We start from the raw sequence: 26,828 nt of genomic DNA, 5'->3' as shown, positions 1-26,828 counted from the left end.
GTTATGTATGTGCTGACACACAGTAATGTATGGTACACAGGTAACAGTAATCTGGGTTGCCATACCCTTGTGTCTTGTAGGTATTTCTGATGTGTGTGTGGGTATGCCTGTAACATGTCCTCGGTGGTATGTGTGTCACAGGATATAGGTGCGTATCAAGCAACATGTATAGTGTAGTACAGCAGTATGCCACCTATAGTGGTGAATGTGCACATATGTTACTGAGGGGTTTGCTATCAACAAGTAGTGTGATGTACTGCTAGTACCGTAACCATACTGTACATAGATTTAAATGGATGAGAAATGTCTGTATGCATTAGCTTCATATACACCTCCTGGGCTAGGTGTTGCATTGTGTCACATACAGTGTGCCATGTACTGTTGTATTGTCCTACATACTGGTTTCACTTTGTGGCTGTGCAGAACATGGTTTTGTATTTAGTATGTGCCAGGCACTGTCAGGCAGTTGTGGTCTTAGCAGTCATATGTGTTATTAAAAGTGTGTATCTGCTGACAACCAATAGGTTGCTATATATGGCATTTCAATGATGTCTGTACATTAGAATGTTGAGGGTGCAACATGTCTTTTTCACAATTACTGTTTAATTGTCTTCCAGTGTTATGGAACATAACCGAAAGCCATCATATACCCCAGAGGAGGAGGATGTCATCAGAGATGCACTCACCCAACATTACAATCTACTGTTTTCAAGATCCTGCCAGGACCAACATGGTCACACTGCACTGTTGCAGGATGTTGTCCATCGGGTGAATGATGTAGGCATGCATAACCAGACTTATGAGTAGGTACACCATCACTGCAGTGATTTAATCAGACATGTCCGGCAGCATGCCTCTGATGTCCACAGGCAACAGCTTGACACAGGTGGTGGTGCTGCCACACATCCCCCTCTCACCAGAGTGGAAGAGCTACTCCTCAGCATAGTGGCTCCTGTCCAACCATTACAACAAACCTGTGTCATCATGGAGGCAGGAGTCACCCAACACAGCACATGTACTATACCTGGGGGTAGAGCCCTATCATGGGGCAGTGTGACATGCGTCAACACACAACACAGTCATGTTAGGCAATGTTCCCTACTAAACACCTGACATGCCCATGCAATGACTGTCTGTGAACTGTTTAATGTAGCCTAAGTGGTGCAGGTCTGGTACAGCAAGATAGTTGCCAGTGTAACATGCATCAGTGTCCTTGAGTGACCACATGATGCTGCCTGATGTTGGCTCATGGTACTACACTACATCCAGTTACAGTACCTGCAGTACTACACATAGCGTTCATCGTTAGACACCTGACATTTGTATGCATCCAGACATGGATTGTATACCTATGAGTGATGGTGCACATGACATTGGAAAGTGTTTCAGACTTGCAGTGCAATGTTGTGTCCATGTACACATTGTCTACCAGGGTGAGGGCAATCAGTGAACAACACACATGCATGAACGACATGTATACTGTTAACTACAAGGACTCTGTACACTCACACTTCATGCTGTCAAGCAACACACATCCTGCATGCTGACACGTCTGAGAGGACTCTTTGTATTGTGATACTGTACTCCACCATCAACCACTAATGACTATGTTCCATAGTGCTGTTGGTGTGTGTGTGTCAACTTGAATGTGTAGTGTAGTGTATTAGTGTACATGTGTTCATGTGTGCATGTGTGCATGTGTTCATGTGTGCATGTGTGCATGCGTGCATGTGTTCATGTGTGCATGTGTGCGAACATCCTGTACAGATGGTAAAGTGTGCTTCCTGTCTCCCTCCCACATGTGCTGAGGTAATGTTGGATGGGTGCAGCGGGGTACCTGAGGTCACTGCCACTAATAGTGACCATGATGATACATGTGTAGTGGCACAGGCATGTTTGACAAGGTCTGTTGGTGGTCCACCAATCGACAGTACAAGTACACAGCTTTCCACCCCATCTATGTGCACATACGTACTGCCATTACATCCCTCGACACCAATGGCCTTAGGTGAGGAACAGCATATGGTAGGCATTGACCAGGAAAGTGTGGTATCCATGGTACATGCAACCCCACACAGCAGCCATGCCCAGACACATGTAACGGTACCACATAGGCATATGTCCAGGGGTTCTCGTGGGAGCATTGCTGGGCATAATGCCCCTGGCAGGCATGCCCGCACAGGTCTCACAACATCAGGTATGATCCGGGCTGTGATGCAAGCACAGGCACGTATGGAATGGTACACCAGGCAGGGACTAAGGGAGCAGAGGGCTCATAACACTGCGATCAATGACAGTATCCATGACCTTGCCAGTGCCATCTGCAATTACACCTATGTCATTGATAGACATTGGGGGAGACACTAGATGGCTTCCACAATGTTATGTCCATGTGCCAGGACAGTGCAGGATGGCTGGGACGTCGATGTGGACATATGCCAGCAACATCCTCAGCTGGCAGCCGATGCAGATGACAACCAAGTGCCAGCTGCTCCCATAGTGCCAGTAACAGCCCCAGCAATGTTGTGGCTGGGCTGTCGGTAGACCGTCCGAGACGACCACATGCATGTGGCTCTGGCCAGTCCCAGCAGGGACATGGGTTCAGTCAACATCCCTCTGCTCTGACGATAGTACTCAGTCTGGCTTAGTACCTGATACAGTCCATGTCACCCCTGGCAGGCACAGGTACTGTGTCCATGGCCAGAGACCGTGACCTGTACAGCCTGGCAGGTACAGTCTGTGGCTGTTCCACAAACTCCCGTAATTGGCAGCCACAAGGGGGTACTGTGTGCATGCAGACACACACATACTACCAACATGTAGGGCTAACACATACACGCACACATCACATCAACACTGACCCATACTGTACTGTTGTCCCACACACACACACACACACACACACACACACACACACACACACACACACACACACACACATACATGTTGATTGGCTGGGTCATTGTCGGGCTCTGGAAAACAACCACACACCCTGTGCATATGATGAAACTGTGCCACCTCCTGTCATCTGTGACATTGATACAGGAACAGGATAACACGGTGCTGATGCACAGGGTGACCTACTAGCAGTGTAGCAATGTTAGCATGTTGTGAACAGTAATGGGTAATGATATCATTGTATGTGTATCTGAGCAGGCATGATGCATCCCAGCAGTGATTATCAATTTTGTTTTGTATACACCAGTGGTAATACCAAACATGGATTGTCCACACATGTGACAGTTGGCTGATGTGAGTGGTACTGGCAGCATGTGTTGTTGAGTGGATGTAACATCTATGATGTGTGCTGTACAGATTACAAGGTGTACATTTGTGAACATGGTGGAGGTGCACTGTTTACATATATGTGCATGATGGGCACATGTAAAGGGTGACATGCCCTGTACTACACAGTGTTAATACTTCACATTTCCTATTGGTGTCCAATATGCATGTCACTACACATATGTCACAACTTGGGTACACGTGTGTATGACATGGTATGACACTATACTCTGGGTGATAGTGTTGATATCAGTCATTGGTTAGCATTCTGGTAGTGTACATAACCTCAACAGCCTGATTTTAACAAATCATTACATGATGTCTTGACAACTGACACACAGCTGTAGGATATACAGTAGGATTAGAATCATTCTGGTTTTGTACTATACCAGTTACCAGTGGTAATGACCACCACACATTCCCGTGACCACTTCTGTTTGCCATGTGTCCGTCCTAGATACATGCAGACACACTAGGGATATGTACATCCACATCTGGTGATGCATACAGTGGCCTGCAAAGCATTCCCCGGATTAGACACCTATCTTCCATGAGGGTATCATACAGACACATACCTGTTGACAAACACATGTTGTGAAGCTATGATCCAACAACAGCATACTCATCCACATTTGCTATACATAGTACCCTGATTGTACCACATTGGTAGTGGCACACAACGTGTAGCAGGGGTACCAATGTGTACAGACAGCCACATGTGATTTCATCTGTCCTTTGATATCCACATCTCCAAGACTATGCTGATGTCCCTCAGTGTATCACATAAGTAATAAGGTGTCTGTATGCATATACATGGGTTTGTTGTATACCTACCATGAATGGCCATTATTGACAGACTGTGTTATGTTTGGGCATGTCTGTCATATGCCACAGGCATACACCCACACTCACACTATTGTATAACAACTGTCATGTGTGTGTGTGACACAGATGACCTAGGGCACAGCTCATTACAGTGGCTGGACCTGTCACATACATACATACATATGTGAGCTACGGTCCAAGATGCAGCAGCAAAAAATGTCAATGGTGACAGATGTCATTGTGTTGACAGCAGGCTTCACACCTATGATGTGAATGAGGTCACATGTACATATATGTCTTGTCCACACAGTTACCAATTTAGGTCACATGTACATATGTGTATTTGCCACACAGATACCAGCAGTGTGCAATGCACATACTGTTGTTTTACTGATATGTCATACAGTAGTAGTAGCAAAACACTTTGCTCAACTGTGTCACACACACACTCAACAATTGCAAAAGATTCAAAACCCTACCTACCTATGTCATGGTACTAGACACATATGCATTACCATTATGTGCCATATGCTTTACTGGGTGTTTTCATTTTCACTGCTGTTTTTGTGGGATACTGACATCATCAAACCAGCAAAAGGGATATTCACCTCTTTCAATGTGTTTTCACATTCTCAAAAAAGGCCACTCCTCTCATAGGATTACACACACACACACATACACCCACACATTCACACTCAGCATTTGTAAAATTTAATCCCCTACCTAACTATGTCATGATCCTAGTAAGGATACACATTAACACGACACACTATATGCTTCACTGAGTGGTTTAATCTCCACTGCTGTATTTGTGGGATACTGACATCATCACACTTGGCAAAGAGGTATTCACCACTCCTAATGTGTTTCCACAGTCTCCAAAAACACCACTCCTCTCAAAGGCAATCTCATACACACACATTCATACTCAGCATTATTTGCTTTCTTGGGAGCATTCATTTCCAATGCTCTATTTGTAGGATGCTGACATCATCACACTTGGCAAAGAGGTATTCACCACTCCTAATGTGTTTCCACAGTCTCCAAAAAGGTCACTCCTCTCAAAGGCAATCTCATACAGACATACTCAGCATTTGCAGGATTGAAACCCCTACCAACCTATGTTATGACACTAGTGAGACATGCATTAACACGATGCACTATTTGCTTTACTAGGAGCATTTATTTCCAATGCTCTATTTGTAGGATGCTGACATCATAGTTTCATAATAAACAACAAAAACTAGTACGGCAACCCAGAAAAACCAGTTGACAGCGAAATAGATAAAAAACATACAGTTACCAAAAGTTGCTGTCGCTGGTGGCTGCCCCTATCTGTATGTCAGAAAATGTAAAATTCAATGTCTTTCGACAAGTGCAATGCGGCAATGCACGCTCCTTCTTTAGGTCCCTGGAACTACTCCTGTAGGGAAATCGTAGTCTTCACGGACACAATCAAGTAATGCCAATATAATACTTCAATGAAAGGAAATATAGTTTTATTCGAAAAGTGCACAGAACAAGTGAGCGCTTTCGCCGTTAGGCTTCATCAGACTATAAAAAATGCTTAACGGCATTTAATTTAAAAAGACCACACTATGCAGTGATAGGTTACAATAAATTAATTACATTGGTTCAATTACAATTTAAAGCGTCATACGTCTGATGAAGCCTAACGGCGAAAGCGCTCACTTGTTCTGTGCACTTTTCGAATAAAACTATGTTTTACTGACTGGAGGTTTGGAGTTTTATCAGCATTTCCTTGCATTGAAGTATTATATTGGCATTACTTGATTGTGTCCGTGAAGACTACGATTTCCCTACAGGAGTAGTTCCAGGGACCTAAAGAAGGAGCGTGCATTGCCGCATTGCACTTGTCGAAAGACATTGAATTTTACATTTTCTGACATACAGATAGGGGCAGCCACCAGCGACAGCAACTTTTGGTAATCATAGTTTCATAGTTTAGTACTAGGCTATCTGCCCTGAGGCATTTGCATGCCTTGCCCTAGAGATGTGGCTTTCGCCACCTCATGTAGTGGTACTAAGGTGTATAGAATAAATTTAGAATACTGTGCCTTTGTCTAGTAGTGACACATTGAAGACCCCCTTACTTATTAAAATTAGTTTAATGTGCCTCTGTTAAGTAGCGATACAGGGGTGACCCCCGGGGTAAACCTACAATCTCCCATCCACTCGTCAAGATTTCTCTTGAAGAGAGTCAGTGAGGGGCTCTGCCTAACATGGACTGGAATTTTGTTCCAGAGTATGGGAAGCCTCTGAGTTATGACTCTGTCCCTCCAGCATGTTCTATTCATGTTTGTACTGAGGTTTAAATCTTTGGCTCTCGTGGTTCTTATGGATTTTGATTTTTTGAGGTGGAGCATGTCCATCAATGCCTGGTTGGACATGGTCTTGTATGTCAGGCACAGATCACCTCTGAGCAGGCAGTATGCTACTGAATAGAGCTGGAGTTTCTTTAGCCTGGCAGCATATGACATATCACACTTGGCAAAGAGGTATTCACCACTCCTAATGAGTTTCCACATTTTCCAAAAAGGCCACTCCTTTCAAAGACAATCTCACTCATATTTACAAGATTCAAACCCCTACCTAACTATGTCATGACACTAGTGAGACATGCATTAACACGACACACTATTTGCTTTACTGGGAAGCATTTATTTCCAAAGCTCTATTTGCAGGATGCTGACATCATCACACTTGGCAAAGAGGTATTCACCACTCCTAATGTGTTTCCACAGTCTCCAAAAAGGCCACTCCCCTCAAAGCCAATCTCACACACACACATTCACAGGATTCAAACCCCTACCTAACTATGGTATGACACTAGTGAGTTATGCACTAACACACCACGCTATTTGCTTTATTGGGAACATTCATTTCCAAAGCTCTATCTGTAGGATGCTGACATCATCACACTTGGCAAAGAGGTATTCACCACTCCTACTGTGTTTCCACAGTATCCAAAAAGGCCACTGCCCTCAAAGCCAATCTCACATGCACACACACACACACACACACACACACACACACACACACACACACACACACACTCAGCAATTGCAGGATAGAAACACCTACCTAACTATGTTATGCTACTAGTGAGATACGCATTAACATGACACGCTATATGCTTTACTGTGTGGTTTCTATTCACATGCTATATTTGTAGGTTGCTGACATCATCAGACTGGACATGGTAATGTGTGTGCACTTAGTGTTATGCAATCCCAGGAATGAACCTTGTGGGTCAGCAGGTGTGAACATCTTGAACAGGAATACACAATTCATAGCTTGTGTGATCTATCTGTGGACAAATTACCATTCCTTCATATGACAATACATATTCATGCATGGATTGTAGGTTTTGTGGATACAACATGTGTCTGTGATGTTGGTAAAGGGCTATTCAAAGTCTATGTGGGACCTGTGTTGCTCCTGTCAGTGATGTATGTCCTGGGTGGCTGCCTTGCAAGATATCTAGCAGGTTTGGGGAAGATGATGTGCTCATTAACATACCACAGACGTTTGGGTTGTGTGTTTGTTGGTTTACAATATCTCTGTTCCTGACTGCAATCATGATGGACTCCATGGACTAGCATTTCGGACTTCGTAGGCTTATAGGAATATAGTTCTGTTGGTGTGTTGTGCACCAACACTTGTGGGGTGTGCCACATGTTGCTGTAACACATTCAGTGGTGTAATATCCTGTAGAGAGTGTGAGGCTCAACAGACTGTTCGGGTGCAGTGTCTGTTTGTCCTGTTGTTCACTTATGACACATATGGGGAAACAATGTTATCCACGTGATGGGATTCATTTGGCATTGGGAGGACCAGTTTACACATTCTACATGTGATATCTCTTGGTATGATGTTAGGGCCTTTTGTCACTGGGTGGTGGGTATGTATGTATGGGCCTGTCTGACAGGATGTCAACATTGTCAGTGAGGTACAGTTGATCCTGATTCAGGACATATATGACTGTACATCGATATTTCTGACAAAGCTGAAGGAGGTGTAATGTTTCTGTCTGTACTCCTTTGCAGATTATCTTTCCACAGCAACAACAAACCTGAACACTAAACCCCTGTTATACTCTTTTACACACTTGACACACTACTGATCCCTTGTGATCAGTCAACAGTGTATGTCATCATTATATCCTGGCATGTCCAAAGGTCGGTTTCGTGTGTACTCTCCAGTCCAGCTGGTGCATATTGGAATTTTGACACATTGTTACAACTGCCTTATGTACACAGGGAACACTGTCCTCCTACCAACAAACTCAGATAAATGTGAGAGGTGCAACTGTATAGACAGACAGGAGGCTGAGCTCTCCCAAGTCATGACTGGCACAGTCTATCGAGTGGTGAAGGTAACCACACACACCACAAATACAGTCACACATGGACCTATGACAACAGCAAACCATATACATTGACACACAAAGACATACTTGGAGCATCTAAATATACTCTGCCTAAGCAGCAGAGACATCCAAATCAGACACGCAAACAACTGCTAACACACAACCATACACACATTTCACATAGTTCACAAAGGCATTGTGCCACACAGTCACTGCCCTTAGGCCTACACAACACACCTCATACACTTGTATTAGGTGACTGTAATTGTCAGTCACACTGACATCCCACTCACTAGGCTGAACAAGGTGAAGGTCACTTTGTGCTGTGTGTCGGGTGCCAGGATATGCCACATGACACATGCACTGTTGTCAGTCCACTGCAAGTACAAATATGGCTCAATCATTGACCATTCTGGTGTGTAAACCCTCAGACGTTCCTCCCTGGGCTACATGACATGAGACAAAGAGGAGCTCTCTGATCATGTAGCCCAGGACAGTATGACCCTGACTTTGTGTAGCATCTTACCCTCACCAACTACGATGTCACAGTATACAGATGAAATGATCACTTTTAACAGTTGTCTAACATATTGTTGTCATTCACAGGGTGTCCAGTGTCTGTCAGCCTGGGATTACATGCTCAACATGCCACGTACATTCGCTATGGATGCCATGCACCTGTCACCCCTAGGCTTTCACAGACTGCCTTAGGCTCTTGACACACACATTGTGGCTGTTTGAAGCGAGGGTCAGAAGACATAACCATAGCCATAAACATTACAGGGTGCAGGAAACAGAGAGTGATGGTGCTCAACAACTGATGTCTAACCCTCAGAATGTATGCACTCAGGACTCACATCAGTATGGAATCTGTCGATATATGTGCAGTAACAAACATCTGGTTCAGGCTCACAAAAGCACAGCAGCACTAACAGGTTTTACGTCATACCATGGTTTTCAGACACAAGACTCAGACTGGACAACAACAATATGGGGGGTATCCATATACATCATTCATGCACACACCTCCAGGTTGGTAGCAGTGCACAAAGCACTGGGGAATGTACATGTGCAACTGAGGTGGGCAAAACTGCATTTCAGTTTGTAGACTGTTACAGACCACACTCCCAAACTTGGGCACAACACTCATTATTCCTGTGAACACTGGGGAATGTGAAGGTCTCACCAAACACCATTATATTGTGTGACTTCAAATACACAAGCATTGAATGGGTATACTACTCAAGCACTGACACCCTCGCACAACAGTTGCTAGGATTGTTATACTGAAATGCTATGGCAGACATGGTCACCACACCCACAGGGGGTTAAAACATGTGGGACCTGATCATCACCCATATGGGGACTCTATGTTCTACAACAGAGGTATACCTGTCATTGTTAAGGTCAGAACATGCATTCATCTCACTAGACATAAATATCCCACACACACACACACATCCTATGTGATCTCAGTGACGTACTTCTCATGAGCAAAGGTCACACTTGTACAAACTGAGGTGGTATCCCTCAATGACCCTGGGACAGTGTTAATTACAGCTCAGACCACTTCATACTTTACAAGCCCATTCTATGGACAACTACTGGAATGCATGGATCATGCTATCCCAGATAACTACAAGACTCACTCCTCCAAAGGCAGGGGACCTGTCTACTGGACCACAGCAATTACTGAGCTATACAGGGACAGGAGGAGGCTACTACATTATAGAGCACAATTACAATCAGGAAGGCATCTCTGATCAGTACTATGGTATAGCTACGATCACTTGTTGATTCATCTAAGGCCCACTTCTAATGGACACTTGCAACAGACACTATGGACAATCACAAGGCCTTATTAAGTTATGTCAGGGACCTGGGTGGCAACTCACAGATATGCTGTGAGTTACTGCATAATTACAAATGATACAGTGAACTGACATTGCGAACGTCCTGGACAACAGTTTCAGTGGGAATGTTTCCCACCATCCCCCCTGCAGTGCACATGTCCATCACAACAGGGTGTAGCCTCCCTGACATCACAGATGAACATGTGTATGCTGCCCTCTCCATAGCAGACAACACAGCATCAGTGGAACCAGATGGTGTCCCAGACTGTGGCATACACGAGATTCATGACAAACTTCACACTCACATTATGTCACTGTTCAATATCACAGTTACTACAGGATATGTACCCATTGAATGGCGTACAGCTATGGTGTACCCGCTCCACAGTGCTGGTGCCACAAGGGACCCTGGACAATATCCCAATATATGCCTAACTATCCTGGTCTGCTATGCTATGGAGTGTATCATCATGGAACACATACACATACACATTGTGAACCTACAGACACTGGATCCTACACAATTTGGTTTTGTTGTGGGCATATCTTGCCTCTTGCAGATGTTTGATGTCTTTAAACAGTTAACAGGTCCATAGACGTACACAGGGTTGTCCACACAGCCTACCTGGAGCTCACACACCAGTTCTACACAAAACCCCACTTGGCCTTTATACATTAGATCACCGGATTCAATATCTACACATATGTCTCAGGATGGATTGCTAACTGGATCATGGATAGCACACACATGGTCAGTATTGCAGGTGCCATATCTGATGATATACCAGTTACATGTGGCATCCCACAGGGCTCAGTCCTGGGATCTCTCTTGTTCTGTATATATTTCTGATACATACTGGCTAACACAGTAGGAATATGGATGACCATGTTTGCAGATGACTGCAGACTGTGTGCCATAATCAACTCCACAGCTGGCACAAGCATCCTCAGAAAGGGTCTCACAGAGATGGATGACTGGTACCAGAGCTATGGCCTACAGCTACCTTCCTTTAGATGCATAGTCATCACCTTTGGTAGTAACATCATGCACACACATTACCACATAGGTGATGATACATCACGTACAGTGTGTGTGATTTGTGATTTGGGGACATGAATACTTAGTACTCTCGCCTTTGACATTCACGTTGCCAATGTTGTTGGGCGTACCTTCTATTTAGCCAACCTTATCACATACGGTTTTACATCCAGATCAGGTGGGGTCATTGTGACCCTATAGTCATCAGGCACATGCTTGGATACAATGCCCCATTTCAGATGTACCTTACCCAACACCTGCAGCAACTGGAATGTACACAGATTTACATAGCCAAGTGGATCTAGGGACTCACACAGATGGTATGCACAGTTTGGCTATGGTGACCCCAGCTCTCCTCAGTTGCTTACTGCCTACTTGGATGCAGTCTGTGCCTTTTGTTTGAAGCCATGTCCATCACAGCATTGATGGACAGGCTCCACATGAGGATATCAAAGTCCCTTACAGCTACATGCTCCAGGGACAGGTACGTAAGCAATGATGTTAATAGGACATGCTGGAGGGGCATATTACCATCACAGAGGTGCCACTCACTTGGGAATGTGATCACAGTCCCACATACGCACAGACCCACGCTGACCACCTACAGGTGACATCTTCACAGGTGGGTGGGTGATCATATGTTTAGCTCTGGGATGTGTTATGGGGCCTTTCTAGACAGAGACAGAATGAAATGAACATATGTGGGATATCTTGTGTGACCTACTATTAACAGGCACAGTCTACTGATCTAGCGGGGTTGCAAAATACAAACACACTGTGGCTAGGCTTCTACATATCCTAGGGCAGATAGCCTAGTGTCAACCTCTGAACCTATGCTAATGTTCGGGATGCACATTGTTCAGTGATGGTACTGATTGCAGGTTTTGTTTCTTCTTTGCTTTACCACTTCCTATGAAAAACCTAGATTTCTGCATAACATATTTGATTGTGACAGGATTTCACTGTATTATATTGGGTCTGTTGTCATATCACTGTGTGCACATGGCGGATTGGTGAATAGTGCGAGGTTCCTGGTTTGACACATGCAACTGAGGGATATGTGTGGCCCACTGCTGTACTCAAATTTGCCCTAAATGTGTGAGCATGCCCAGTTCAGACTTTCAGTGTTTTGTTGCCTGACATTTGTCTCATATTTTCAAGTGTGTGAGCATGACAAGTGTGACCTTACAGTATGTTACTGTCTGAGGTCCACTACATTTGTTGATGTGTGTGAACATTACCAATATTAACATTTATACTATATGTGTGTTGAATATCAGGTTCTATTATTACTGCAGGCCTCACCTTTGTGTCTTAACTCAACAGGGATTATGCTATGCCTGCAAGGTTTCCATGAGATACTTAGCATTGACTTATCAACATTTTTTTCATACAAGCTGAGCATTGACATACTGTCATGGTTTAGTGGCTCTGTACTATAACTATAGTGCACTGTATCCTGGGTTCGAGGGCTGTCACTGCTTCATATTTTCATACATGCCAGAACAGACTGCTTCAAGAAAAGTGAAGCAAATATGAACATGTTAACCTGCTTTTGATGAACTATACCCACATTTGACCAGACTTGCACAACATTGCTCAATGTTGCCCAACATTGCTGGGCAGTGCACTATATTGCTGAACATTGCCTGTAGCTGTGCTACTTAGTGTGTGCAATTTTGTTTATATATACTAAATAGTGGTGAGAGCTGTTTAGCAGTGCTTTATATTGCTTAACACATAGCAATCATGTCTCAGGTGGTGCTGCAGGGCTGCCTATGTCGGATGCACATTTTACACTCCCTATACATGTTTGTTAACAGGTAGTGTCAAGTTAGGCATTGCTTTTACTATATGTGTGAGTCGGAGAGAGATATAATTTCCAAGGTTCCTACTGAGCCAGTGTATATGCTATGTGTTGCCTCTTTGCCAAGGCCAAAGCATACTGGGCATGCCTCCTTCTGCCTACTGGGGCAGGCTCACGTTGTTCCTTCTCCGAGTCACGCTCTGCCTGTGATGGTCTTGGCAATGGTGGGGGGCTGTTGTGCCCGGCCCTATGCTGCTCCTGCTGAAGCTGTTTTCATAAGATCATATTGTGTAGCATAGCACATACCATGACTATTTGGGTACATGTAGTTGATGAGTACTGCAAGGCTTCACCAGATGTGTCCAGGCACCGGAACCATGACTTGAGCAGCCCAAACACACACTCGATTACATTTTGTGTTTGTGCGTGTGCCTCATTATGGCGTTCCTGTTCAGGTGTGTGTGCATTTCTGATGGGTGTCATCAGCCATGGCTCCAGTGCATATCCAGCATCCCCCACTAGGTGACCATGAGGGATGTCCCCATTGGCAAATGTTTGGTACAGCTGTGTCAGATGCCAGATATGGGAGTCATGGTAGCTTCCAGGGCAGTCAGCACACACATTCATTATTATGCCCTGGGCATCACACACGACATGGCAGTTGATGGAGGGGTAACCTTTGCGGTTATAGTAGCCTCTACCCTGCTCACCGGCTGGTGCTTTGATGTGAATGTGTGTGCAGTCTATTGCACCCACTACCTCAGGGTATTCCGCTATTTGCTGGAAGAGATGCATATTGCTGGCCAATACCTCATGGGAATTGGAGAAATATACATGATCACTGACATGTGCTGCCATGGCATTCAGGAACTGGTGCAGTATCCTAGATGCTGATGCCTGTGAAATCCGCATCATATTGCCAGTTGGTCTCTGGAAGGTACCTGTTGCTAATAATCTTAGGCCAACACATACCTTGGTTTCCACTGGGATGGGTTCCCCTCTGTTGGTTCTGTGTGTGAGGCGTGGCCTGCACAGCTCAACAATTTGCTGCATGAGGTCTCTCTCCACTCTATAGTGCTCCACTATCTTCAGCTCATGTAGCCCCTGGTAGGTTACCCTAAGCCTGTACACTCTTCTTCGTCTCCTCACTGTGGGTTGCTCAGCAGCATTTGCATTGTCACCACCCTCAACATGTTGCATATGTCGCCTTATGACAGCAATGGCAGCCCCTAACATTTCTTTGTCGCAGTAAAGCTTTTTCAGTTTTCACTTCTATTAGCTTACTGCGGTGTTGCAGTGTGTCTGAGAAAAACATACTGGAATGTTTTTTAATGAGTTTTAAGTGCTGGGCTGGGCTGGGCTAGTGTACTGCCTATGTAATTGCCTGATTCTGATTGTTTTCTGCTTGTACTCCCTGGTTAACTTCCTACTATTTGTTGTGCTTCCTTTTCCCTTTCTGTTTTCTCAGGGGGAAGCACCGCGCAAACAAGTGCAAACACGTGCACATCAGCTCACACGTGTGCACACATGCTTACACTGACTACAACTTGCTTATTCTTGTTAAAACGCACGCACACCAGCGCAAAAGTGCTTACAACTGTTTACACAGCCTTACATATGCTTACTCAAGTCAACACGAGCGCACACACGCTTACTCGCGCGCACACTGTCTTACTCGGGTTTACTGGTGCACACATGCATGCATGCATACTCAGCATAAAACTTTGGTGTTATCCACGGCATACACCTTCGATTTCTTGACTTTACCTGGCCTACCTATTGACACACCTCTTTCACTATTATGTAAATGTAAGCTGACACATGTCACTCTGCTCCAATGAGCTTGACTCCTTTCATACATACCCCCCTCGTGATGTCACCTATCTTCTACTCTGTTACTCCCCTTATTCTACTCCTACACTCCACTGACTGTGCTCATTTGCTATATAAACTTGCGATTCACTATCATAACTCTCATTTGCATAGGTTTGCCTACCAATGCTTAGTTACATCTCTTAGACTGTGCTTCCCCCCTTAGCAACCTCTACTCAGTGGCCATGTTGTCTTCAGCTTGCCATTCCCTTGCATTGTAAATTCATTTTAGCTATAAAATCCACATTTGTGGATCTTAATTATTAATATTCTGCTTTTTAGGGCGCCGCGTGTTTGTGCGGCACTGTGCTATGGTTAAACCCCAGAGATCGGGATAAAAAAAAAGTTATTTTAATTTTAATTTGCATCACTTCCCATTGCCAATGGCCATATATTCCTCCTGTGAATGCATGCTTTTTTTCCAGCTGACACGGCTTTGTTTTGCTATTTGCAGAACCGTACTCAGTTATCAACTGAGTACATTTCTGCAAATAACACTACTCCTACTCGGACAGGTTTGGGTTTCCTGGATTGCAAATTTACCTGCAATTGAGGTAATTTGCATATCCCAGCCCAGTCCATGTAGGACTAGTTTGGAGAGCTCAGTTGCACGCCCCTACCGGCTGTTCCTGGATCGCTCGGCAGACATGTTGGCTGCATGGAGTCTTACTCTACTCTAAGACTCTGTGCAAGCCTTCGTGAATCTGGCCCTTTCTCTTTATATCTCTCTACCCCTATTGGAGTTCCCTAAGGTCATATACTAGGTCCCTTGTTGTTTATCATGTTTGCCAATAGTTTCCACTCCTTTCTAGGTCAGTGCTCACTTATTCAATATGCTGCTGACTCTACAATTATATGCACCTCTAATTCCATAGGAGAACTACAACAACTAACTCAGTCAGCCTTCACTACTACTGAGACATGAATGTATAACAACCACCTTTCCCTCAGTCCTACCAAAACCAAACTCATACTCTTCAAACCTAAGAAGTCTGTCACCCTTGACAAAACCCAGTTCAGTATAATCTCAGAAAGTAACACAGTTATTGACGTCATTACTCAGACAAAATTGCAAGGAGTGTTTATAGATGAACACCTGAAATTCGACATACACATACACCACAGCATCAGCAGGACCCACCAAATAATTAGAATCTTCTTTAGGTACAAAAACTTCCTCACCCCCTCCACAAAACAAGTTCTTGTTTCCACTTACTTACTACCTTCCCTACTTTACGGTGCACCTCTACTTACTAATCTCTCATCCTCCCTAAAAACTAAACTAGAAACGTATTACAACAAAGTAGCTAAATTTGCTTCTAATACCAAAATTTTACCCACCACTGTGCTGCTCTTCACTATCTCAACTGCTTGAACTGCCTCACTACCTCTACTGCCTACAACTGACTACAGCCCACAAAATAATCATTAAACCATCAGACCGCCCAGCCATTAGACAGATTTTTAGTGACTACCAACCAAATATGGCTCTCAGATCCGAGAATTAGCACCTTTTGCTAGCCCATAAACCATTCCTGTCTGTTGGACAGCTTCTAAACTCTTGCTCTGTAGCCAAGGCCTGGAATGCCCTACCTCTCACTATTAGAACTACAAAAAAATCCTGACAATTTCAAAACTTCCCTAAAATACTTTCTATCTTCCAGCTGGGAATGTACCTTGTCTCCTTCCCTCAAATCTCAATCAGCCTTTATCTAACATAGATAAATACAAGATGTAATGCCTCGCTACTTTATGGAGTCTGAGATTTCTATGCTAAGGCCAGGTGTAAACCTCACTATTAATCACTGTTATTTTTTTTTTCTTTTGCAATGTAGAATCATATGTCACCTGTTAGAAATTTCATGCAATGTGCTGGTAAAGTAATTTTGTTATTATTTCAATTTAAAATGCTTCACTTAGCTGTATAGCCCTCCTACGAACTTACTCCAACTATAGCCCTGTAACAGACTCACTCCAATAGTATTTACTTCATGTTATACTATTAGTGTATATCCTCTAGTAATGTACTCATGTCAAATGTATTTGTTTTATGTTATGTGCTTGTTATTCTATCTCTTGTATGTTTTCTGTTTCTTGTTACCGGTGGAGCTTTTCTTCCCAGGCCTCCAGTGAAAATGGGCTATTTGGTCCAGTGGGCAATCCTGGTAAACAAATGCAAATAAAATAAAATAAAATAAATACACAGTTTAGTGACAACATTGATGGCATAGGAGTGATTCTCGCAGGTGGTGGCTGTGGCTAATGTGTCATGCAAATTATCAACTGACCATGATTGGCCCTGATTTCAACTCCAGTTTTAACAATGTCCCTTCTTAAATCATCAAAGAATTGGACTTTTTGGGGGGAAGGGGTGCTGAATTCCACTTATAGAATACTGAAAATCATTACAGTTGTAGAAGTCTGTTCCTGAAGAACATGTATAATAAGTTACACTCACATATTCTGTCAATACAGAGATTAGTGGTGGTAATATCGTAAAAGTGTCCATGACTCTGCCTGTTTCTGTCTACATTTGTTTAGGGTCTTATGCTATTTGTCATTGAGAGCTATGGAGACATGTCAGTTATATTCAAGCAAGTCATTTTGCAGATCTTCACAACATGCACATACCCTCTATTCTATATACCATCCTTGCTAAATGACCTCTCCATTGAGCATGTCAGTGATGTTTATATCACAACCATTCACCTACATTGACATGTAACATTGTGTTACTGTCACATGTATACTATAATGTGTGTTTATATCATAATATACTTGCTCAAGAAGTCTAAACAGCAGTACATACTATGATAGTTACATATGTACTTAACATTATGCTACTGACTTATGCTGGAAGTGTACATAATTTGACATATCCTACTTTGTGGACTTTGCCATATTTACCATGACCTCTTCCTCGTTATTAATTTCTATCATTCATGTCTGTGCCCATTTGTATCAGCACACTTTCTCTGCCCAGTATACATTTCTTTGTATTTGCTCTTCCTGTTTAACCCATCCTCCTCCATTATTTCATTTTTTTCAAACAATTTTTAGTGTACATTGCACAGAGCAAGCTTTTTTTTACTGTGTTATTAATGCTGGTATTGCAATATTTTTACCCTTGGTAGTCATTGTATCTGTCAGCAGAATCTTGCCAAGAAAGTTTGCTTGTAAGCAAACCTGACTGCATCTTCTTTCAGTGTTTGGACTGTTCTGCATGGTTTCCTGTCTGACGACATTCCTGCTGGCCACAAAATAGTGCTTGTATACATATAAGCACAATGAATAGCATGAATATGTGATTAGGACTGCTGTTCAGTGCACTAACATATAAACTCAGTGTAGGCTTCATGCACAGCCTACATGGAGTTTATTGAATCCCTGGGCTTGTGAGATAACATGTCTTCTCTTGGTTACAAAAATGTGTAACTTAATGCCTTGTTCAATTTAAATAGTTACAAAGGTTCACAGAGAAAAAAATTGACAGGATTGGACATCTGAATTATGCTGACATGCTTAAAGATCAGTTCTGGTTTGTGTCATATTCTGTAAAGAAAAGAGTCCTGTGCCTTTTGTCCTGGGACATGAAACAACACCTCCTTGTTGATAAATACAGTATAACCAGCATTCTTACAGATAAAATCAATTTTACAACTCCAATTCAAGGCAGCAACAAGTGAGACAGATTCAATAGCAAATATCTTCCTTGCCTTTGGCTTTAATTTAATTTCACACTGACGTGAAGGCAGTCATTAATACTCTTATTATAAGAAAGCTGTACAAGATCATCCTAAGAGCCATTCAGCTGTAAGCTGGCTATGAACCTATGAAGTCATGAAACTAATTTGGAGTTGACTGATGTAAAAACAGCTTCATCCCTAACAGGTTTCCATCTGGAGCTGAGTAGAGGTACTTTCAGAGCTGTAACTAGGACAGTTGGTGCACCGGGCATAAGTCCAGAATGGTTTTTCCCTCAACCAAAGCTAAAGACCAAAAGCAAAGACAACAGTCAAAGTTGAAAAACTAAATTAAGGAAACAATCTCTACCCAAAGATGAAGAGGCTCATTCTGACTTCTGCATTTCTGTCAAATATTAATAGCATCTTTATTTTCATAATACCTATTATATACTTATATTCACACATAATAGCTCTCTTTGCTCTGTTCGCACATTGACTTTTGCCTACAACAAAATAATATTAGTCTTTTTGCTTAAAAGCACTGGCATTGTCATTCATATAATATGACAAAGAGCTATTATGTGCATACCAGATATGTACTTGCTGGCTTCACACACAGACCATCATCTTAGCTCTTAAGTAGCAGAGATGACATAGCTGAGGCTACTTAAATGCTGTGAGAGAATTCTTGCACGTCCTGGTAGAAACTGATTGGTGGTTCTTCAAATCTACTGATAATGCCTTCTAACTGCTTATATTCAGGGTAGCTGCCCACTTAGACACACCTTTCGTATTGCTCTGGATACTCTTATTAGTAAAACCACAATATTTTTGAGCACTTTGGTTCCCCTAGCTGTGCCTCAAATGCCCTCTCTTTCAAGGATTCCTTGTGGCATTGGAAGTCTTGTTTGGCCCTTACCTAGGTTATTCCTAGATTATGAGACTGTTATGCTCTTTAGATTTCCTTCCTTGGATAAAACCTTTGTAGCCATTATTTTGTAACCCTTGAAGGACCCTGACTCTGCTGTTGTAGCTCACATTTCATCTGTAGTTGATTTCTGTGTTATCACTGTGACATCATTGGTGCTCAATGCTGCAGTCTAGTTTTTAGACCAACAGACAGAGAGTCAAGAATACAGGACTGATCTGGTGAAAGTTGTACTCCTGTACCACACTAGAATATAGGGCTTTCAGCTCTGACTAAACTACAGCTAGTCTGCCCTGGATGGAAAATAGGCCCTCCATGAGCATGAAATCACTGTGGATCAATATAACGTATGTGGCTTTTCAGCTGAGTCCCGGAATAAGCACAGTTTCCTGGACTGCAGCATCTTTGATTGGGGCATCAAGGTGCACAGTATATTTGTACAGAAAAAAAATAGCAGAGATCATCTTCCTCTAAGGCTGGCTGTACAGTTCCTTGTTAGATAACCTCCACTGACAGGAGAGGCAGAGGGGGCAGAATGAGATCAGTGCCTTTCTTGGCAAAAGGCAGGATCTCGCCTCTTCACTCAGTCTGCTCTCTTGGGAGTTTGTTCTTTTGCTTTTCCAAGATATGGAAGGAATTGGGCTGGCCTAGGTGCAGAGTCAAACATCTCCCATCAAAACCCATATCTGCATCAGTCAGCATTGTCTAAGTGAAAAATGGAAATGATCTATTCAGTTGTCTGGGCTATAGCAGTCACCCAGTGGTAGCTGTCTGGTTGCCAAGTAGATAGCTATCTACCCCTCAACCCTTCCATGTGGTGGGGGGGGGTTGTGCCCCACACATCCCTTCCTAAATTTATATACTAATACAGAGATTGCACAATATCTGGGAAAGGGCAAACTCCCTTACCATAAATATTGTGCGGTCTCGCACACCTATTAACCATCTGTTTAGTCAAACAAATTTTTTCAACAAGACAGATGTCGACCAACTATAGAGTCGAAAATATTAAGTTCCCCAATACACACCCACACACGCATGTGCATATACACACACACACACACACACACACACACACACACACACACACACACACACACACACACACACACACACACACACACACACACACACACACACACACACACACATATATACACACACACTCATTTTTGTATATAGATAGCTATAGATCTTTCACTGCTATTAAAACTTGCCTAAAAGAAATTTACTTTTGAATCTTAAAAAAATAAATAAATAAAAAATAAAGGCAATTTTTTGAAATAATGTCAACCAACACAGAAACTGAAATTGTGATCCAAACAAAACTTGTTGGTGTCCTACTATAGCAATAACCCATGGCTAGGTGTGGGTATTACTGGATATACCCATGGTTAGTGTGATTTGGTCACAATGGCAAAGCCTGAGCGACCCAACAAAGACAGCCATTGGTAAATCAGCACTAGCCACACCCAGCTATGGATTGTTGCTATTATGCGATGACATTATTTAAGAAAAAAGTTATTTACTTTTCTTAAATAATGTCCATGTATGATGGTGCCGTGGTGCTCTTCCATGTTTTTCCATGGTATCACGCGGCTTTCTTGATGTACTGCGCATGCATATGGGACTTATGTTCCAATACTTATGCAATAGATCGATGCTGTGGAAAGGAAGCAATGGCTCTCAATTGCCTTTTTTTTTAAATAAAAAAAAAATGAAATTCAGAGACTTCAAAAGTATGAGAGAAAAGGAACAGAGAAAATATAAAGATAATCAGGTATGGTTCTCTAGTTTTGCATAATGTACCTGATTAGCCTTGTATTTCTCTGTCCCATCTCTCTCTTTCTTTTGAAGTCACCTGATTTATGTTTATTATAAAAAAAATAAAGAAAATTAGAATTTCCATAGCATATATTAATAGAAGAAGGTCCAGGTGACTGGATTTTTTTTCTATTGGCATATTTTTGATTTACGATGGGCACACTGATTGGGCTGAACAATCAGCATGCTCATTTTTGAATTTTAATGGTCAGTCATTGTATAGTTGACAATAACCTCAAATTTAACCAACATTATATTACAAGCAATTAAAAAAATGCATCAGAAACTTGGCTTTATCTATAGAACCAAACACTAATTGACAGATGATGCAAGACAAAGACTATCCTCTAGCTACCTTCTTCCATTCCTGCTATACACCTCACCTGTTCAACGAACATAAATACTACACTTAAAGCTAAACTCTCCACCTGTTATGATAAATTAACTACATTTTCTTCCAGCCTTACTTATAGGATTGCAAAGCACTGAAACAACTAAACTGGCTTGAGCTACCCAGCTACTTAACATATTCACAAATTATTACTACACACAGTCTTATACATGCACCGGAAATTGAGCAACACTAAGAGATATTCTGCAGCATTACTCTGCTGGTAGAGACATTTGCTTAACCAATAAACTCTTAGCAATCACAGCAAAGTCTGATAACTCAGCAGATGACTGACTATGCTCCCATTGCATATCTAAGCTCTAGACCATCCCAACATACTTAAAACAAACCATGAAACTTTCAACCTTCAAGCCCTCTCTAAAACAACACTTAAACCAAATGCAATCATGCACATGCTCCTCACCTGGGTAATTCCATTTTCATTTGCATCTCATACCCCCTATCCCTTTAAAACCTCTATCCTCTTCTAAACAACACAGTTTCTACCAATTTTCCTCAGTTCCTTTCTTACCTTGTCACTTTATATTTCATTTTCTTTCTCTCCTTCCCACTTTATGCATCTCCTTCAAAAAACTGTTGCTATGAATGTATGTCCCCTAATATTCTTACCTCAACTTTACAATGTTTCTCTCCCTCTTCCATCTTTAACTGCTATCTACCTACCTACTAGCATTGACACTATAACCCTCCTTACACGTCTTATAAGTCACAACTAATGTCTGTCTCACATATTGTACATGAACTGTTTGCATACTAAACAGTTTACACTTGGGAATTTAATATCATGCAGTATGACACCACAGAAGAAAAACTTGTTTTATCTTTGCATAGTATCACTACAGAGCATTTGCTGTGTGTATCCAGACATCTTAAGAACTATCTATTTAATGCATCTTTGTTAAAAATGTATTCTTAATTCTTTAGGGTCATGGGGCTACAGCCATTACCAGTCTTTAGTAGTGAGAATGTCAGAGAGTTCTGGAGCTTCCCAAGGTCTGGCATTTATCTCCTATTAATAAATAAATAAATAAACAAATAAATAAAATAGCAGCCTACTGTGAGACTGTTGTGCTGGTAGCAGTCTATTGGCTGCAGGGCAATTCAACTGGTAAACAGCTTATAAAGGTATATGTTTAAATAATTAGAAAAGATTGATATTAAGTGGCTCTGTAAGTGGGTGGAGGACTGATGGTTGGGTGGACGCCATGCTATGTTGCCTAGTAGCTGGATTAAGGCAGTCTAGCAAGTGTTGCATTTAGATAAGTGAGTCACTTCTTATAGAACATATTTACAGTGCCTCTCAGTTATCCTGTTTTTTCAGAGATGTCCATTACTTTTGCTTAAACTTTTGCTCTGTTGTCTCTAAACCCTTTTAACCCTGAGTAAGTCTGGAAGAAAACATAGTGGATTGCACTTAGGACAATAATGACAGCTACCAGCTTCTTTCCTTCAGAAGATGCATATTAATTTATATTTTCTCATCCAGTCAAGCTCTCAGGTTAAAAGTACTAATATTTTTAAAAATTATCATTGCTTGTCACTAATTTCATGTGGAATTTTCCCTGATGTTGGAGGTAAGAGTTTGAGATGTATAAGCTAAAGAAGCCAGGATGCTCTGCTTACCAGACTGTCTGAATGTACTGTGGTGCTTAATGAGTTTGCATAAACAGGCCTTTGACAAATGCAACACAATGATGCATATGCTTCTGTTCTACTAATTGTATTATGTTTGAAGATGATGAAACAAGGCAAGGATAGACCACAATATAAAGTTAACTACTACATTGCGGATATAATTTTAAACACATATGCTACCCTTTTTAGTAGATTTCAGTCCCAGTATGGTGTACTGCAGTACAGCCAGCTCCCTGTGGACTTGGGTATGGATTTGCAGCTGGTAAGCATTACTTTCTGCAGTGGGACAAAGTAGAAGGTATAACCCTGGCAAGCTTGGTGGCCCTTAAAAATAGGGCTGGGCTCTCTACTGGGCTCCAGGCTTGCAGGTCCATTTAGCAGCAGACTAATTGACACCACTGTACTAGGCAGGGACTGCAGTAGCCAAGATCATGGTCTGTTGCAGTCCTCACAGTTGAGTTCCAGATGTCTTCAGCTAATGCTCTTATATTTAATGAAGAGCAGAGTCAGTCAGAATCTGTCAGTCAGTGAATATCTATTAGGATTTCTGCATGACATGAATGCTGAAGGTAGGGTTAGACATCTGGAGTTGTTGAGATCAGCTGAGCAGGGAAACAGCTAGTGAATTTGCTCAGAGCAGCTGATAGTTTTGCAATGGAATATTTAGACAACTCCAAGTTGGTTGCTTGGTCAGGGTTCTCACAGAGGCCTGGAGGGCAGTTTTGATCTGGTGGGCTGGAGTTGCTTATTAATGGATACACCCGGGGTTTACAGCTAGACCAAACCTTCTTGGGAGGAGGGGTTGGCAGCAATTTCATAATACCTCACATACCCCTAGTAGTCTAGGAAAAGAGGGTGGAATTTTTGATTTATTTGACTAAATGGATGGAAATGGAGCTCAGAGGAGTGTGAAGGTCAACGCACTAGGTGCAGAAGATTTGACTGTAGCAGTAGTGGTCATAGGTAAGAGGAGGTTTACAGCCTAGACTTGGGATGACTGGTCACTGGGCTTTTACTATATGATGGCATTTATGTGCAAAAAAATCATAAGTAAGGGTTGCCATTGTTGGCATATTTGCTGACCATAAGAGATTCACTGTGGTTGAGGGGTGGCAACACTTAGATGTGGAATGACCAATATTTAAGAAAGTTAAAGGCAGTGATTAAGCCCTTGCAGTAAGAGAGCAGGCAAATTGACATGTGATTAGGTGTGATATTGGACAGAGTAGTTTGGCAGACTAGGGTACCAGTAAATGAAGGGGAAAGGCATGCTAGGCTTGTAGTTTAGACAGGTGTTCTTGTCCTTATTGCAGATTTGCACATATTCACTTACATTGTGGATGATCACATAGCATGGTAAGGTGCAGGCACAGAGAAAGAGTGGGTGGTTGAGTGTTACTGCTTCCTCATGATAACAACAAGCTTTAAATGTTTAGGGCTGTAGTGTGAGGAATAGAGGTGACATTTTGGGACAGAGTTGTCCTTTTCTCTTTGTTGGGGAGGCCAGGAGGCTGGCCAGTACACCACCCTACTGAAGTGGACATTTTGCACTTGATTCTGTAGGATTATCTAGATAAGTAAATGGCACACAACTTGATGAAGGCATTCTTATCAGAATTTTCCATTAAAACTCAGTGTGTGTGGAGAATAGCAAGAAGTTTTGTCTGAAGTTGAAGTCTGTCAGAGGAAAGGAGTAGGCAGATCAAAATTTGCTGGACATGAAGGTACAAGAAAGTAGATCAGAATATAATACTATGGATGAAAATTCTTCTGCAATAGAAACTGAGATGAAAATTAATACTGCAACCCCACAGATAAAACATTTCAATGCTGCTTTTTAGTACCTGATCCTTTAGAAAATCCAGAAGAGGTGATAGTAGTAGTAGAAAATGGACACCCAAATGGGTGCTCCTAACGTATAAGTATATAAGTGAAGAGGGGGTCAATGTTAAAGCTTTACCCTTTCTAAATGATCGAACAATGAGTAAATATAAGTTGATGGAACACATAAAGAGCTATGTAATGGCAATTCAAACTCTTTTTGCTTCCTTAAACTTATTAAAATATATTATGGTATTCCAACCGTTTCATGGGAACCCTAACTTAACAATTGGTAATCAACTGATAGATTTAAAGAAATTCCCCTTAATTAAGGAATTAACTGTACTTGATTTATATCCTTTTCTAGGGGTAGTAGTACATGATATTCTAAAAGAAATGGAACTTCCTATTTCCTATTTAATCATAGTAAGACAGTTGAAGGACTTAGCAGTAAACTATTTTAATAACTTTGAAATGAAAGAGGAGGACTTAATCACTTCTCGTAATCTGTGGGAAGCCCTGTTGCAGGATAGAAAATATATAACCGCAGCATATAAACTGATAAAAGAGAGGAAGTACAACAAACACATTCTTTTAACGAGTTACTGGAGGGAGAAATTGATATTGTCAGATGACAATAAGATATTGGAGGCATTCAGTACAACATTAAAGTCTGTATCCCTGCAAAAATTGATTTTTACGCAGTTGATGATTTTTAACAATGCATATTATACTCGTCTCACTCTTCACAAATTTGATCCGAAGAATTCACCTAAATGCCCACATTGCTTAGATCAAACAGCAGATTTGCTTCACATGTTCTGGAGTTGCAAGTGTATTTATAAATTGTGGAATTCACTCAAGTTACAGTTACAAAAAATGGGCTACCAAAACTCAACACTCTCTTGGGAGTTTATGATTCTTCATATTCCCCCGGAGAATCTAGGAAAATCAAAAAGGATCATAATTATGAATATTTGTTTATTAATGAAATTATATATAGCCAAAAATTGGTTGAACCCAGATCAGACATCATGGGGAAATTTCAGATTGATGGCTATACAACATATCTTAGCGCATAAACTCTTAATAAGCGACCATAAGAAAAATATCAACAATATGAAAATATGGGAGCAAAATTTCAATATTGTGTTGGCGTAGAGGTGCCTATCCACTTTTTCTTGGGACTTAGAGTACAATGTATAATCAATCTTAGATTAGATATAAGAGGTAGAGACAATACAGTTCGTTGGCTTGATTTGTTATTGTGGGTTTTCTTTTTTTTTTTTCTCTCTTTCTCTCTCTTTTTTTTTCTCTTTTTTTGATTATTAGTACTGCACTTATGACCAATATATGAGATTGACATATAATGTGAAGTTAACCTATGGAAGCATTTTGTAAATATTGTACATAGTGTGTGAATTTGTAATATGGTTGTGAAAAACAAT

Source organism: Protopterus annectens, chromosome 3.part0 (genome assembly GCF_019279795.1).
Source record: "Protopterus annectens isolate FY-2018-M chromosome 3.part0, PAN1.0, whole genome shotgun sequence".
NCBI lineage: Eukaryota > Metazoa > Chordata > Ceratodontiformes > Protopteridae > Protopterus > Protopterus annectens.
This window is presented reverse-complemented; position numbering follows the sequence as displayed.